Source organism: Musca autumnalis, unplaced genomic scaffold, assembly GCF_047663935.1.
Source record: "Musca autumnalis isolate F117 unplaced genomic scaffold, ASM4766393v1 scaffold_1, whole genome shotgun sequence".
NCBI lineage: Eukaryota > Metazoa > Arthropoda > Insecta > Diptera > Muscidae > Musca > Musca autumnalis.
Genome location: NW_027411644.1, coordinates 239,139,725 through 239,155,401, shown reverse-complemented (window position 1 = coordinate 239,155,401; position 15,677 = coordinate 239,139,725). Strand labels below are relative to the sequence as shown.

At 37.7% G+C, this 15,677-nt stretch overlaps 1 pseudogene; it reads left to right on the top strand.

The window, feature by feature from the left end:
• The first annotated feature begins 3,481 nt into the window (after positions 1-3,481).
• Positions 3,482-15,677, top strand: part of LOC141391105 (uncharacterized) — a 106,885-nt pseudogene continuing 94,689 nt past the window's right edge.

Sequence of the window (15,677 nt, the reverse complement as noted above, 5' to 3'; positions counted from 1 at the left end):
GTGCATGTGCAACAAAAACAAAGAAACAAAGATCATAATATTATAACCTGAGAGTGAGAGTGCGGAGTAATATCGAAGTACCCAAATGTCAAATAAATAAAAATAAAAAAAGAGATTTATTTTCGAAAATGTTTTAAAAATGTTAAAAAAAGCTTTTTATATACATAACTGAGCTCCCCAAAATATGCTTTAAAAAGTGAAGATATTAATAGCGGCTGTGGAAATATATGTACATTGAGCCTAAAAGTATGCTAACAGTTAAGTAAAAATCGCAATCATAGTATCAGAAGTGTACCACCCTGCAGGAAATTGTACTAGGTGTCAATAAACGTTTTTTTTCTCTTTGAATTAAAATATATTGATACATATTGACATATATAAAAAAATGCCGTCAACTGCGGGACGCCGAAGCTTGAGATCTAAAAAGATCATATGTGCTCAATGCAAATTAGATATTAAAGAGGATAAAGACGATTTTATCGAATGTGATAAATGTTCAAAACTTTTTCATTTAAAATGCACAAAATTGAACAAACAACAGTTTGAACAGCTATTAAAAAATCGAGACGAAGAATATGCATGTCACGATTGCGGTGGAAATATAGAAACTAATATTAACAAACAACTACAGCGAATGGAGGATAAACTAGATAAAATTGATCATCTCGCGATATCTGTAGATTTTATGTCATCAAAATTCGATGAACTTATGAGAAGTGTACAAAATAATGCGAAAAGAATTGATCAAGTGGAAAAAGAAAATTCAAACCTCAAGCATGAAATAATAACATTAAAGGAGACAGTGAAAATGTTAAATGACCAACGGGTCAAGAATGATTGTGTCATCAATGGAATAGTTGTCGAGAACAATAAAAGTGCTATAGAAACGGTAATGGAACTCTCAGAAACAGTTGGAATACAAATAAACCAAGATAACATAGAAGATGCATATTTTCTAAAGAAGAAAAATGTAAATAATAACAGACAATCTTTGATCGTAAAATTTAATTCAAAACTTACTAAAAATAAATTAATGGAAGCTAAGAAAAAGCTCAAAGAAAATGAAAACACTAAATCTATATATGTCAATGACTTTTTGAGTAAAGAGTCTTTAGAACTATTTAACTACTCCTGTTTATGTCAAATGTGAATCCCTACTCTTCCCCACTTTCTTTCCTTCAACGTATCTTTGAAATTCCCAGTTAACTTAAATGTAACAACGGCAAGAAGATTTGTACTAAAGTAATCAGTACTATTAACTGATTACTGATGGTCATGTGGAGAAGGCAACTTCCTTTATAAACTTTCTTATTACTTTTGGACAGCCAACGAGCTTACACCTATTTCATCGTAAGTTAAGAAAACCCTATTTGTACGAGTGAAATCAAATATACATTGGATTCTATACAAAACCAAGACATTTGGTATAATTTCTTTGGGATTCTACGATTTGCATCAACTTGTTAAGCTACAAAATCAAAGATACAAACACACATTCTTTGGTTCTGTTTCGGCTCTCTGCTTAATTTGTCCTCTTTTCCACCAAATACTTTCTGCATTCCTGTTGTACGCCTATTCAGCAGTTTGAGGTGTACATTTTGGTCCATAACGAGCCGGATAAGAGACAAGACAGAGAGATTACTGCTACGCAGACAGACTGCGGAAAACAGGTTTGATTGATTGGTTGTTGATGCACTCACTTTAGTTAATTAAGTGCGGTCATATTATATCGATTACCATCAACACGGTTGTGCGACGTAAAGCCAAGAAACAAAAGCGTGATTCCTACAAAAATAACTCCATATTTGGATTAAAACCCCTATAGTTGCCGGAAAACTAGGACAAAACCCCTATAGTTGCCGGAAAACTAGGACAAAACCCCTATAGTTGCCGGAAAACTAGGATAAAACCCCCTAAAGTTGCCGGAAAACTGGGACATCGACCGTGTTACTATCCTTTGGAAATTGCAAACTGAATCCTCAACCAAGTGCCGTCGGTGAAGTAAGGGAAAAATTCCAAAGTAAGTTGTGAATTTTCAATTAAGTACAGTGTGAAGTCCTTGCAAAATCCTTTTTAACTAGTGCAACTTACTTCCTTTGATAATCAACGCATTTGGGGAAAAATTCCAGCTGTGTCTAAATTCCAAATAAATATTTCCAAATATTATACAGTGTATTTCTTTATCCTTCGACTGTCAACATTAAGTATTCTGCAACATTATATCTAGTCTGATGGTGTCAACTAATTAGTGGTTTTTCAAAAGAATGCGTTGTTCAAGAAGTGCCTACCAACTTTCGCTGAGCAGTGTAAATTCAAGCTCATAAAAACGTGGTTTTATTTGTTAATTTGCAAAATCCAAGAAAGCAAGCGTTATCTGTTAACAGACATAAATATCTGTCAATCCTATTAACATACACATAGATTATCCCTACTCAGTTTACACAGAGATCGTTTCCAAATAGAGGCATTTATCAGTGCGCATGTCCAGTGAGTGTTTAACAACAAAACACTCTTGATTCAATGGTTACTCTTAGTTACAATAAAAGTGTGAACTCCTATTTGTTGTGAGAACTAGCATTGTTTTCATCTCAATTGTGATGCTGTTGTTTTGAGTGCCTTCGATCTAATTCACTCTTGAGTGATTATTTCACATTCCTTTTTCGTTCTCTACGTTTCCAAACTAGTCTCTTTTGTGGACGAGTGGCTACGGTGAGAGTTGGTACGGTGCTGTTATTGTTCTCTATTGATTCTGCCGGTTAAAATTGCTCTTGAGTGATTATTTTTTCATTCTCTCGTTTCTTCATTCTCTCCGTTGTCATTCTATGATACCGATTTTTGTGTGGGTGAGTGGTTAAGGCACCCATTGCTAAAACCAGGGACCAGTACGTGCTCTTACTATCGGTACTCTTAACACCCAACACTCTTGCTATTTTTGGCTGTCCTGAGATCGGAGTAATTCATCATTCCAATCGTTCCTATTTCTAACATTACAGTTCATGTTATTACATATCATATGCTGGTGAGCGAGCTAGAATGTGTCTATAAGCGTGTTAAATGACCAGATATTTTGAAAAGATACATTCGCACAGTGGGTCGAATGTAATAATTTTTTCCTATCAAGTTGATAAAGTAACTTGTTCGCTTTGAGCTCTAATCAACATATCGAAGTTTATTTTATTATTTGCACTATAGTAGTGCTCCAAAGTATTACAACAGTGCGCACAATTTGTCCATTGGGCATAGTTTCTTTATAGTTGGCATTGCTCGGAAATTTCTTTGTCACAAACCACAGGGAACATTATATATCTATATCCAGTGGATTTAAAGTGGTTACAGAAACAAGTTCACGTACATTTTCACGTAGTATCCCCCAGGAACTTACGAACACACAAACCATTTTTTTTTGTTTGTGTTATAGAACTTTTCCAATACTATTCTATTCAACTAATTTTGCAAATTTAAGTCTCTGATAGAGAATACAATGTCGTTGGATCAGTTTATCCGATTTGCTGATGGTTTGGTGGAGTTTGAAGCTTCACTAAATAGCAACCAATTGCCTGTAACCACCCGTTGTGTACTCGAAGTACACAAAGAGGAGATCAGGTCAACTTGGCAAAGCCTTAAACAGGTTTATGATCAATGTCTGGCCGATCTTTCCAACAAAGAAGATGAGGATGAAGACGAATCGAGGGACGAAAACGAAGCTTCAGTAATAGACACGGTTAAACAAAAGTATATTTTGTCCTACTCCACATACTGCCGCATCATCTCCAAGCTAAATGAGGCAATCGAGAATTTAACGTCTGCAGGACCTAGTCCAAGTTCAAGCTCCCAACTAAACTCCAATTCCAATTTCCGTCTGCCTCCAATCGAACTCAACACCTTCCATGGTGATTATAAATCGTGGCCCTCGTTCCGCGACATGTTTACGGCGGTTTGCGTCCGTAACTCCAAGTTAACTCCAGTTGAGAAACTCTTCTATTTGTCCCAGAAGACAAAGGGTGAGGCACATGACATAGTGTCTAAGAGTCCCCTGACTAATGATGGTTTTAGTAGTGCGTGGAGCAACTTATGTTCTCGTTATGAGAATAAGCGAGTCCTAGTCAATGGACAGTTAAGGGCACTATTCAACCTCACCCCTATAAGATCTGAAAACGCGACTTCCCTAAAAGACCTCCAAAGGGATATTAACTCCTGTATCGTAGCCTTAAAGGGTCATCAGATCGATGTTGAGAGCTGGAATCCAATCTTTGTTTATTTGTGTTCAGATTGTCTCCCTGACTCCACTCTCACCCTCTGGGAACAGACACTGAGCGATAAAGCCGTCATTCCGAAGTGGACAGACCTAGACGAATTCCTAACCAGTAGATACAGAACTTTGGAGTCCGTCTCCGAGATGAAAATCGCCCACGAAATTAAGCCTATATCCACAAAATCGAAATCTCCAACGACGTTTAAAAATGATAATGGGAAAATTAAGGCATTTCAAGTAAATGTATCTAAAACAAAATGTAAATTGTGCCCAAAAGAATTTCATATAATAAGAAAATGCCCCCGATTCTTGAGTATGGAGTACAATCAGAGATTAGCGGAAATAAAAAATAGCAATCTGTGCCTTAATTGTTTCTCTGGTGCCCATTTGCTTAAGAACTGCAAGAGCAGACACTCATGTTTTAAATGTAACAAAAGGCACAATACTTTACTACACAGGGATACCATTAGTAACCAGGCTGCCGTTACTCCGGGGAATCCCAATTCAGTATCATCCACAATACCATCTGTCCCACAAACTGCTCCTTTACAGTCCACTACAACGCCTAATGGAATGGTCCAAAGTTGTTTCGCATCAAACACGAATGGCGTCCTTTTAGGAACAGCGTTGGTGAAAATTATTTACTGCGATGTAGCCTATACGGCTAGGGCATTAATAGATTCGGGGTCCGAGCGGACCTTTATTTCCGAAAAGTTGTTCAATTTCCTGAAACTTCCGTTCAGACGTACCACCGCAAGAATATCTGGTTTAAACAATACAGTCTCTGCAGATGTTCGAAAAGAGAGTCAGTTCATAATAGGTTCACACTCTAATGAAAATTTCGAAATGAAAATATCCGCGTTGGTGGTGCCGCACCTGTCAAATAACCTGCCTTCAGCCACCATAAATCTAGAAATAATTTACGACATACCAAAACTTGAATTAGCTGATTCAAAGTTTTATGAGAGTTCTAAGATTGACATGCTTATCGGTGCCGACATTCTACCTTCTATTATGTTAACGGGTTGCATGCATGGTATATGCGGATCTCTAATGGGCCAAGAAACAGTTTTCGGCTGGGTACTGTCGGGTCCAGTTCCAAACCGAAACCTCAGTTCCTTTACGACATGTGTCTCATACTTTTGCGAAATCTCTCTCGATAAGGAGATTTCACGTTTTTGGGAGGTGGAGAACGTTCCACAGAAACGTATCATGTCCACTTCAGAAATCTTTTGCGAAGAATTGTACAAAAAGTCGACGTACCGAGACAATGAAGGTAGGTACGTCGTGTCGCTTCCATTTAAAGATGAGCAATCCACAACTTCCGGTTTGGGATTTTCTAAAAACAGCGCCATGGCGCAATTCCTTCGTAACGAGGGTCGTCTTCTTCGTAGTCCGCAACTCAAACAAGAATATGATAAGAATATAGAAGAATACCTCGTCATGAAACATATGACTCCTATCAAAGCCAATGAATCCTTCCAAAGTACATCGTGTTATTATCTACCACATCACGCGGTGGTGAAACCGGACAGCACGACTACCAAAGTCCGTGTTGTATTCAATGCTTCGTGTCCCTCCTCAAATGGCAAAAGTCTTAACGACATATTGCATACTGGCCCGGTGTTACAGAATGATCTGACAATTTTAATTCTTAACTGGCGTTTCTACCGGTACGTTTTTAATGGAGACATTAAACAAATGTATCGACAAATTCGCGTGAATCCTAATCATACTTCCTTTCAAAGAATATTATTTCGTAAGAATCCAAAAGATCCAATAGAGGAGTTCGAGCTTCAAACAGTGACATTCGGTGTCAATTGTGCTCCTTATCTAGCCATAAGGACAATGATCCAATTAGCTGACGACATCCAACATGCATTTCCATTAGCTTCTAAAATTTTAAAGTCCTCTATGTACGTTGACGACGCACTTGTAGGCCAACATGATATCCCATCTGCACTTCAGGCGAGGGATGAGTTAATTCAGGTACTTCGTTCAGCAGGATTTTCTATGAGGAAATGGACATCAAATTCCAAGGAAATTCTCGAAGATTTACCTGCTGATGATTTGCTTCATTCTGAATTTCTTGACTTCAATGATTCTAGTTTAGCAAAAACACTGGGGATCCGTTGGAATGCTCTCTCAGATGAGTTCTTCTTTTCCACATCAATATTCCCAGAAGATTGTCCGAATACTAAGAGAGTTGTACTTTCCCAAATTGCTAAGTTATTTGATCCGGCCGGTTGGTTGGCCCCTATTATCATCATAGCAAAAATAATAATGCAAAGAATTTGGATGGACAGAACCGAATGGGATCAAGTGATATCCACAGAATCTTTGCGTTTATGGAAAACATTCAAAAGTCAGTATCCATTTATAGACCGAATCCGAATCCCTAGGTGGCTCTACTTTACTCCTGACGCCGAAATCCAGTTCCACGGATTTTCTGATGCATCGGAAAAGGCGTATGCTGCTGCTTTATACATCCGAGTTGTATATCCATCCGAAATTCATACTAGCCTGATATCTTCCAAAACAAAAGTTTCACCATTGAAAACCATTTCAATACCCAGGTTAGAACTCTGCGGCGCGGTTCTCCTAGCAGATATGATAGATAATTTACTTCCTCAATTTGACGTTCCAAATTACTCTGTCTTCTGTTGGACAGATTCAAAAATCGTCCTATCCTGGTTGTCCAAACCACCGTGTCGTTGGAACACTTTTGTCGCGAACAGGGTCTCAAAAATAATCCAAGTCGTTGACCCCGCTCAATGGTTTCATGTTGAGTCGATGCTGAACCCAGCAGACTTAGCAAGTAGAGGAGTCTATCCCAAAGATTTAGTCGATAACTCATTGTGGTGGAAAGGACCAAGCTGGCTATCCGAACCAATGTCATGCTGGCCCCAATCCAATCAATACGTTGCATACGAGACAGAATTGGAAAAGAAAACAGTAAAAGTGCATTTCTCCTATTTTCAACAGTTCGAAGACATATTAGAGAGGTTCTCCTGCTATTCTAGAGCTATGCGAGTTATGGCGTATGCATACAGATTTATTCAGGCACTTCATCCAAAATATAAACCTTATTACCGAAGAAATGACACTCGCACTGTATCATCTCTTGAAGTATCCTTCGTTCGGAAACGATTAGTGTGTATTATCCAAAAAGCCGTGTACCCGAATGAGTATGCAGCACTTTCCCTTGGAAACACCATCCCTTCAAAAAGTTCGCTTTTGAATTTGAACCCATTCCTTGATGCAGATGGTCTCATGCGCGTGTGCGGTCGTTTAGAAGCTGCTCCAAATCTGACATACAATGAAAAGCATCCGATAATAGTCCCATACAGATGTGCATATTCCAATCTTTTCGTCAAATTTGTCCATACAATAACTCTGCACGGCGGGAACCAACTGGTACTCCGACTTGTACGTAGTCAGTACTGGATTCCAAAAGTCCAAAACTTAATAAAATCCCAAATCCATAAGTGCAAACCTTGCATCCTTTATAAACGTAAGTGCCAAAAGCAGTTAATGGCAGCACTGCCTCCAGAAAGGTGCACTTATTCTAGACCATTCACTCATACCGGACTCGATTTTGCAGGTCCGTTCGATGTGAAGAGCTACACAGGGAGATGCAGACGAATGACCAAAGGATACGTTTGTGTCTTCGTCTGCTTTTCCACAAAAGCAATTCACCTCGAGGCAACATGCGATCTATCAACGCCGGCGTTCCTCGCATCGTTTAGCCGTTTCGTATCCAGACGTGGATGTCCGCTCCACTTATACTCCGATAATGGAACGACTTTCGTGGGTGCCTCCCGTACATTAGCAAAAGAGTTCATTCAGACCTCCCATAATGCTCTTATTTCCAATTACTCCCACCAAAATATTACATGGCATTTTATACCACCAGGCGCTCCTCATATGGGTGGTTTATGGGAGGCAGGTGTCAAAAGCTTTAAGCAGCACTTCAAGAAGACGGCACAGTCCTTCAAATACACCTTCGAAGAACTCCAGACCCTTCTGGCCAAGATCGAAGCCTGCCTCAATTCCCGGCCCTTATCAGCAATGTCAACGAATCCATCTGATCTATCTGCCTTAACTCCGGGACACTTCCTGATTGGAGGCCCCATACTAGCACCATTAGACCCTGAAGTAACTGAAGAGCCCGTCTCGATTCGAAATCGTTGGCAGAAGCTTAAGGCAATCCACCAACATTTCTGTGCTAGATGGAAGAATGAATATATAAAGGAACTACAAAAGCGGCATAAGTGGAAGTATCCCGAGAGAGATGTCACCGATAAGATGTTGGTAGCAATCCGAGACGAAAATCTTCCACCCAATAGCTGGCGACTGGGAAGGGTTACCAAAGTATTCCCTGGAAAGGACGAACGAGTTCGAGTCGCTGAGGTTCTCACACAACGAGGGGTGGTAACAAGGCCTATCACTAAGTTGGTCATTATATGCGAGGACAATTCCTAATTATTGCTTTTCCTTTCAGATTTCCTTTCCAAAATTCCCTTTTTCTTCAAATTCCTTTTTTATTTCCTCCATCTAATCCTGTCATTTTTTTACAGAATCATGAAATCTAACAAGGGGTCCAATTCAGTTCCAGTTAGACAAAAGTTTGCTTGCAGAGTTTGCCGCCAGATGCACGCTCTAAAATCTTGCCGTCGTTTTCACAATCTAAACACTCTCGATCGAATGCATGTTGTAAGAAAATACGGTTATTGTGAAAACTGCCTAGCCCATACCCATTCGCAAGGAACATGCTTTACTAAAACGGGGTGCAGATACTGTGGAAAAGCGCACCATTCACTTTTACACACCCATTCAAGGCTCGAGCAAACGACCACGGCTCAACCCAAGATGACCTTGTCTCAAAAAAGGAGGTCGAGATCTTTATCTCCCTCAACTTCAAATCGAGATTCGCGGCTACTTCCTTCCACCTCAACTCCTACATCCCTCTCAGCCATATTGAATCGAAATATTGCCACACTGCTTCCTACAGTATTGGCAAGAGTCGAAAGTAAGGATAAAATTTATTTCGCAAGATGTCTATTGGATTCAGCAGCCAGAATGAGTTATGTCTCTCAAAAATATGTGGATAAATTGGGTGCAACTTGCCTGGAACTGGAAAATGAGACAATATGCCCCTTAAAGTTATGGTCAACAGCAGATCCGAAGAGAAGTGTTGACGTCACGCTAAGAGTAAACAACCGAATCAGCACCGTAACCCCCAAGCGGTCACTCCCAGACTCCATTAAGAAAAGTTTTGTTAACTTCATTCTGGCCGACAAGTCGTTTAATGTATCTGCGTCAATCGACATCGTACTGGGGATAGATGTATACTCAAGAATCATGCTCGATGGCATATACAATAAACCGGGTTTTCCAACTGCCCAAAACACCATATTCGGTATCGTGTTATACGGTGCATTCCATAATTAATATAGCTATTTAATGTACAATTGAATTTTTCGAATATGCTAATACCTTTAAGAACGCTGAAATACTTAAGACATTGTATGTATACGTTACTACATAAGTTATGAATTCAAAACTATGAAAATATGATAATTTTTTCCTCTTCTAGAATTAACGTCATAATAATCGATTTTTTAAGATGCCTTCTCCACATGAACTTACACTTTTCCAATCATTACAAACTAAAAATATAACTTTTACGGCTAATACCGTAAAAGGAGGGGGGGAGAAATGTTTATGTCAAATGTGAATCCCTACTCTTCCCCACTTTCTTTCCTTCAACGTATCTTTGAAATTCCCAGTTAACTTAAATGTAACAACGGCAAGAAGATTTGTACTAAAGTAATCAGTACTATTAACTGATTACTGATGGTCATGTGGAGAAGGCAACTTCCTTTATAAACTTTCTTATTACTTTTGGACAGCCAACGAGCTTACACCTATTTCATCGTAAGTTAAGAAAACCCTATTTGTACGAGTGAAATCAAATATACATTGGATTCTATACAAAACCAAGACATTTGGTATAATTTCTTTGGGATTCTACGATTTGCATCAACTTGTTAAGCTACAAAATCAAAGATACAAACACACATTCTTTGGTTCTGTTTCGGCTCTCTGCTTAATTTGTCCTCTTTTCCACCAAATACTTTCTGCATTCCTGTTGTACGCCTATTCAGCAGTTTGAGTTGAGTTTAAAAACTGTTGGGTATAAGTACATTTACACCCACGGAAACAAAATTTTAATAAAGAAAAGTGCTATTAACAAGCCGAAAATAATTCGTAACAAGTAAGAAAAGCGTTAAGTTCGGTCGGGCCGAACTTTTTATACCCTCCACCACAAATTTCAGCCATTTCGGTGGATTAATGTGGCCACAACCTTCAAAATACCGAAATTCGGAAGGTACCGTTCTATGGGGGCTATATGATGGCGTGGACCTATACCTACAAATTTCTGGGGGAAAGTTTTATACGCCTAAAGAAGATTAAATACCAAATTTCAAAGAAGACACGATTGATTATGAGAATGGTGAATTTTTATCCCCAGAGAATCATCATCACTAAGTAGTACATATATATACTTTTATTAAACACATAAATTAAACAATTTCATGAATAATAAAAACAAATATTTTAAAAACATAGAGTTATTCAATGAACATTACAGAAGTCATGAGTATATTTTTAACATAATGTCTGTGAACATTAGAAGCATTTCTTCATTCAGCAAATTTAATAAGTTTAAATCTGTTATTGCTCGTTTCCCTGTTCTACCAAATGTTATTGCAGTCCAAGAAACTTGGTTTCAATCGGATATAACACAATTATACGGAATCCCGGGGTATAATGCTATACATTGTTGCCGTAAAGATGGATATGGGGGTACATCACTATATGTACGTGATAACCTTACCTATACAGTAGAACACTGTGATAGTACAAATTATATAGATGTCATACGAATTTCTGTTGATGGATTTTTAATAAAGGGTATACCCTTGAAATTGACAACATTTTACCGCTCTCCCAAATGTGACGTAGATGCCTTTCTTTCCTCTTTGGAAAACAAATTATGTCAACCCTCTCGTACAGCTTCAATAGTCGTTGGAGACTCAAATATTGATCAATTTGACCGCTGGAATTCTTCTAACCTGTTTTCAATACTCTCTAGTGCCGATTATGAATCAGCCCACTCCTTGGTCACTCGTCCGAGCAGCAAGAAATCCATAGATCATGTATATAGTAACATGGCAAGTAAATTAAAAATAGATTCAATTGAGTGTGAAATTACAGACCACAATGTTATATGGTGTCAAATGGAAAGTGTGATAAAGAATAAACAGTATGAGAGAAGGGAAATACGGAAACTTAATTATAATAACATATCTATATTAATTGAAGATCGTCTTGCTAATTACATTCATTCGGACAACCCGTCAGCTGATATGAAGAATATTACTTCTATTATCAAAGAAATTGTAGATGATAACACAACACATATAGAAGAAAAACTATTATCAAAATCACAATTAGCGCCCTGGGAAAATAATGAACTGCGTTCTCTAAGAAATTATAAGGAAAAACTATTGGCAAAACGAAGGAAACATGGGAAAGATGCAAATACTGAGTACAACTTGAAGAACATAAGTAGAATTATAAAAATTGCCAGCAAAATAAGCATGAATTCTTATGTAAGCTCCAATCTTGAAAGCCTTAATCAGAATCCTCGCAAATGTTGGACATTTTTGAATGAATGCCTGGGGAGAAAGCATTCTCGACCTATACAACTAAAAAATGAATCAAATGAGATAGTAATGGAAGATGTCTTAAAATGCAATATGTTTAACGACTACTTTTTAAGTATTCCCAGAATTTTAAAAGACAATATATCATCTTATTGTACTGATAATTACAACAACTTAAACAGTTTACAACAATGTACTTCTACATTTTCGTTGAATTTTATAAACAGAGTGGATATAGTAGATTTAATAGCTAATATAGATATCAGTAAAAGTCCTGGCAGTGATGGCATTTCAGGCAAGGTTTTGAAGTCATCTAAAGAGTCCATAATTGATCATCTGGTATTGATATTTAATAAAATGATTACGACGTCCATATACCCTGAGGTTTTAAAAACTGCCAAAATAGTCCCCATACCAAAATCGCCAAATGCAACAAAAACTTGTGACTTCAGGCCAATCGCGTTGCTTCCATTCGTTGATAAGATATATGAAAAACTTTTATACAACCAACTGTCAACTTTTATTGACCATACAGAGCAATTATATCCGATGCAGTTTGGTTTTAAGAAAGGTAGTGGTACACAAGAAGCAGTTGTGAATGTTATTAATATTATTTGTAATGGTTTAGATACAAATTTTGGTGGAGTGGGTGGAGCTTTTTATGATTTTTCCAAAGCATTCGACTTAGTCGATCATCATATACTACTGTCAAAGTTACCGCATTATGGTATTCGAGGAAAGGAATTGCAACTCTTCAAAAGCTATATTTTAAATCGGAAACAATTCGTCGAAATCAGTGGTGTTAAAGGAAATATTGGAATTGTTGAGCATGGGGTACCACAGGGTAGTGTGCTGGGTCCTCTCCTTTTTACTTTATATCTTAATGATATATCAAATATAAAACTGATCGGAAAATTAGTAATGTATGCCGACGACATTGTTCTTCTATATCCATATAATCATAATGTGATACTAAAAGGTCAAATGGAACATGATGCTAAATTATTAATGGAATACTGTAGATTGAACAAGCTGGTAATCAATTCTGACAAAACAAAGATAATTCGATATCGACCTCGATGTTTGCAAGATGATCCTGGATTTAGTATAACGATCGCTGAGACGGATATTCAAGAATGTCAATCGTTAAAATATTTAGGCATACACTTGCAGCATAACTTGGCATGGAATATACATATAGATGAGTTGAGGAGGAAAATTGCTCCTGCCATTGGTATGTTGTATAAATTTAAAAATATATTCAATATGGAAACAAAACTGTTATTATATAATTCCCTAATTCAAAGCCATTTTACTTATTTGGCGATGGTATATGCTCACAGAAACACCAATTATTTAAAATCACTCCAAAAAATGCAGAATAAAGCGCTGAAAGTAGTATTTAATTTGCCAAGATTGTATCCTACTTTTGAACTATACAACAACGTAGCTAAAAATATTTTACCGCTGAGTGGAATATACAAGTATCAACTGCTTACTTACATATTTAAAGCCATCCACAATATTGGACCTCGTACAATAAATTTTGAAGTTAATCAAAACGTAGTCAATACGAGACAAAATTCAAATCTGAGAGTACAAAGATGCCGTTTGGAAATAACAAAACAGAGGATTGAGCATAACGGATGTATAGAATTTAATCGTATTCCAAACGAGATAAAGAATCTGCCCATAATATCATCCTTTAAACGAAAAATTAAATCACTTTTATTAAGTGATATAGGAGTGCTTCTGATGTAATTCATTTAATATACTTGTAGAATAAAGTACGTCCTTTTGAAATATATCATACATATATTTTTAGTAATTCGTCCCTACAAAGCCTTCAAGGCGCTGGGACAATATAATAATTTTGTAATATTGTAAAATTGAATAAAGAAAATATTAATAAAAAAAAAAAAAAAAAAATATTTCCTATTCGTCGGCACAGCAGGATGTTGTCATTGCAATATACGCTTGAATGCTATAGACAAAATCATGTCCAGGCATGTCAGGAAAGATATTTATGATCTAGAGAGGGAGGTCCAAAGATAACCTGTAGATCAACAGCCTTTTAAGGCAGCTTTGAGGGATATTCATACTGATGCAATCGCCGAGGCTATAAGAACCTATCGTATGAATACCATCCTTTAGATATCACCTACCATCCTTGCCAGCGGAAGAACAACAGCTCCCTAGACTAGCGAGAGTTGTTTTGGCGCAACTAAAATCTTGTTGGCATAGCCGCATCAGTGCTTACTGGGCCAGGATTGATGGCACAACGCTGAACATCTGCCCAACATACAGCACCAGTCCACATGATACGGTGCACGTTTCCAACTGCTTAGCCAAACCAACTCTCCTAACTCAACTCTCATTATAGACCAATCCAGTTCTGGTGACGTTATTTCTGAATTTGGAGTTGAAAGCAGAGAAGCATGTCACAATTGTGATATCTGGCGAGCTGTCGTGATTTCCTCTTCTATTCGTAGGAGCGTTCAGCATGTAAAATGTGGAGCTATCAATTTGGCCAGAATTTATTGCCTCGGAAGCAGTGCCAAAGTACACGATGGGAATTGAAGTGCCCCTCAAAAATGACATGCATATAACGCAAGGCACAGCTAATCATCGGCAGTAAGTACACACACTTTACTGCTACCCCATATCTTCCATGTACAAGTCACCACATTCCAGCACAGGGGAGATAGGTACTGTACTGACAGGCAAGTTCTTCTCTTGCGCTTCCTGTGTGATCCTTCGCCACGAGATTTGTTAAGTGTTACACTAGATCTTGAGTTCGGTTCGATATAACCTACCAAAAATACTCATTACAAACCCCCCCACTAACCCATTATTTTCACAAGTAATAAGTGCTGAATTGCCACTAAAATAAGTACTTACTAAGTGTCGTCACTACTCATGTATATAGATAAATTCGTAACCACTTATTTAACTACTTATTTTAATGTCCAAAAATAAACACTTATTTCTCACAAGATGCCCTTGTTAAAATATTGGAGTAGTTAGGGGTTTTATAATGAGTATTTTAACTACTTAAAATTGGGGAATATTTTTTTAGTCAGTTTTGAGTTTGCATTGAAAAAATGTTATTTATCGAAGTCCACACACATCCAACCAATATGCTAATATCGTTTCGCTGGTGCTTAATTCTGCTCATCAGGCATATAAGGTGTGGTGCTAGCCAAAGGCTGAGTTTGAAAAAGTGTATTTATACTAAACTTATTGCAAATTTGTAGTTGTGAAGTATTTTTGAAGCCTTTTTACCATCAAGTCACCCTAGTGTCTTCCTAGAATAACTCTTCAATACACACACGTACACAACCGAGGATGTTTTTATACCCTCAGCCTTTAGGCTAAAGAGGGTATTTACACTTTGATACGACCAAAAATGTGTCTCATCGAAATAATGGTTTTAGACCCCAAGTATGTTTGTACGATATCCGTTTCAGACAATTTTGAGTAGATCTAGCAATGACCGTCCGTCTCCCTGTCTGTCCGTCTGGCAGGCTGGTACGCACGATAACTCTCGAACGTATCAATCGATTCGGTCCAGATTTGATTTAAGTTCGAAGATGGGCCATATAGGTCCACTCCTTCAGGTACCTCCTCCACAAATGTTCAAAAATTGTCGCAAAACTTGTGCGCACGATAACTCTCGAAGGGAGTAA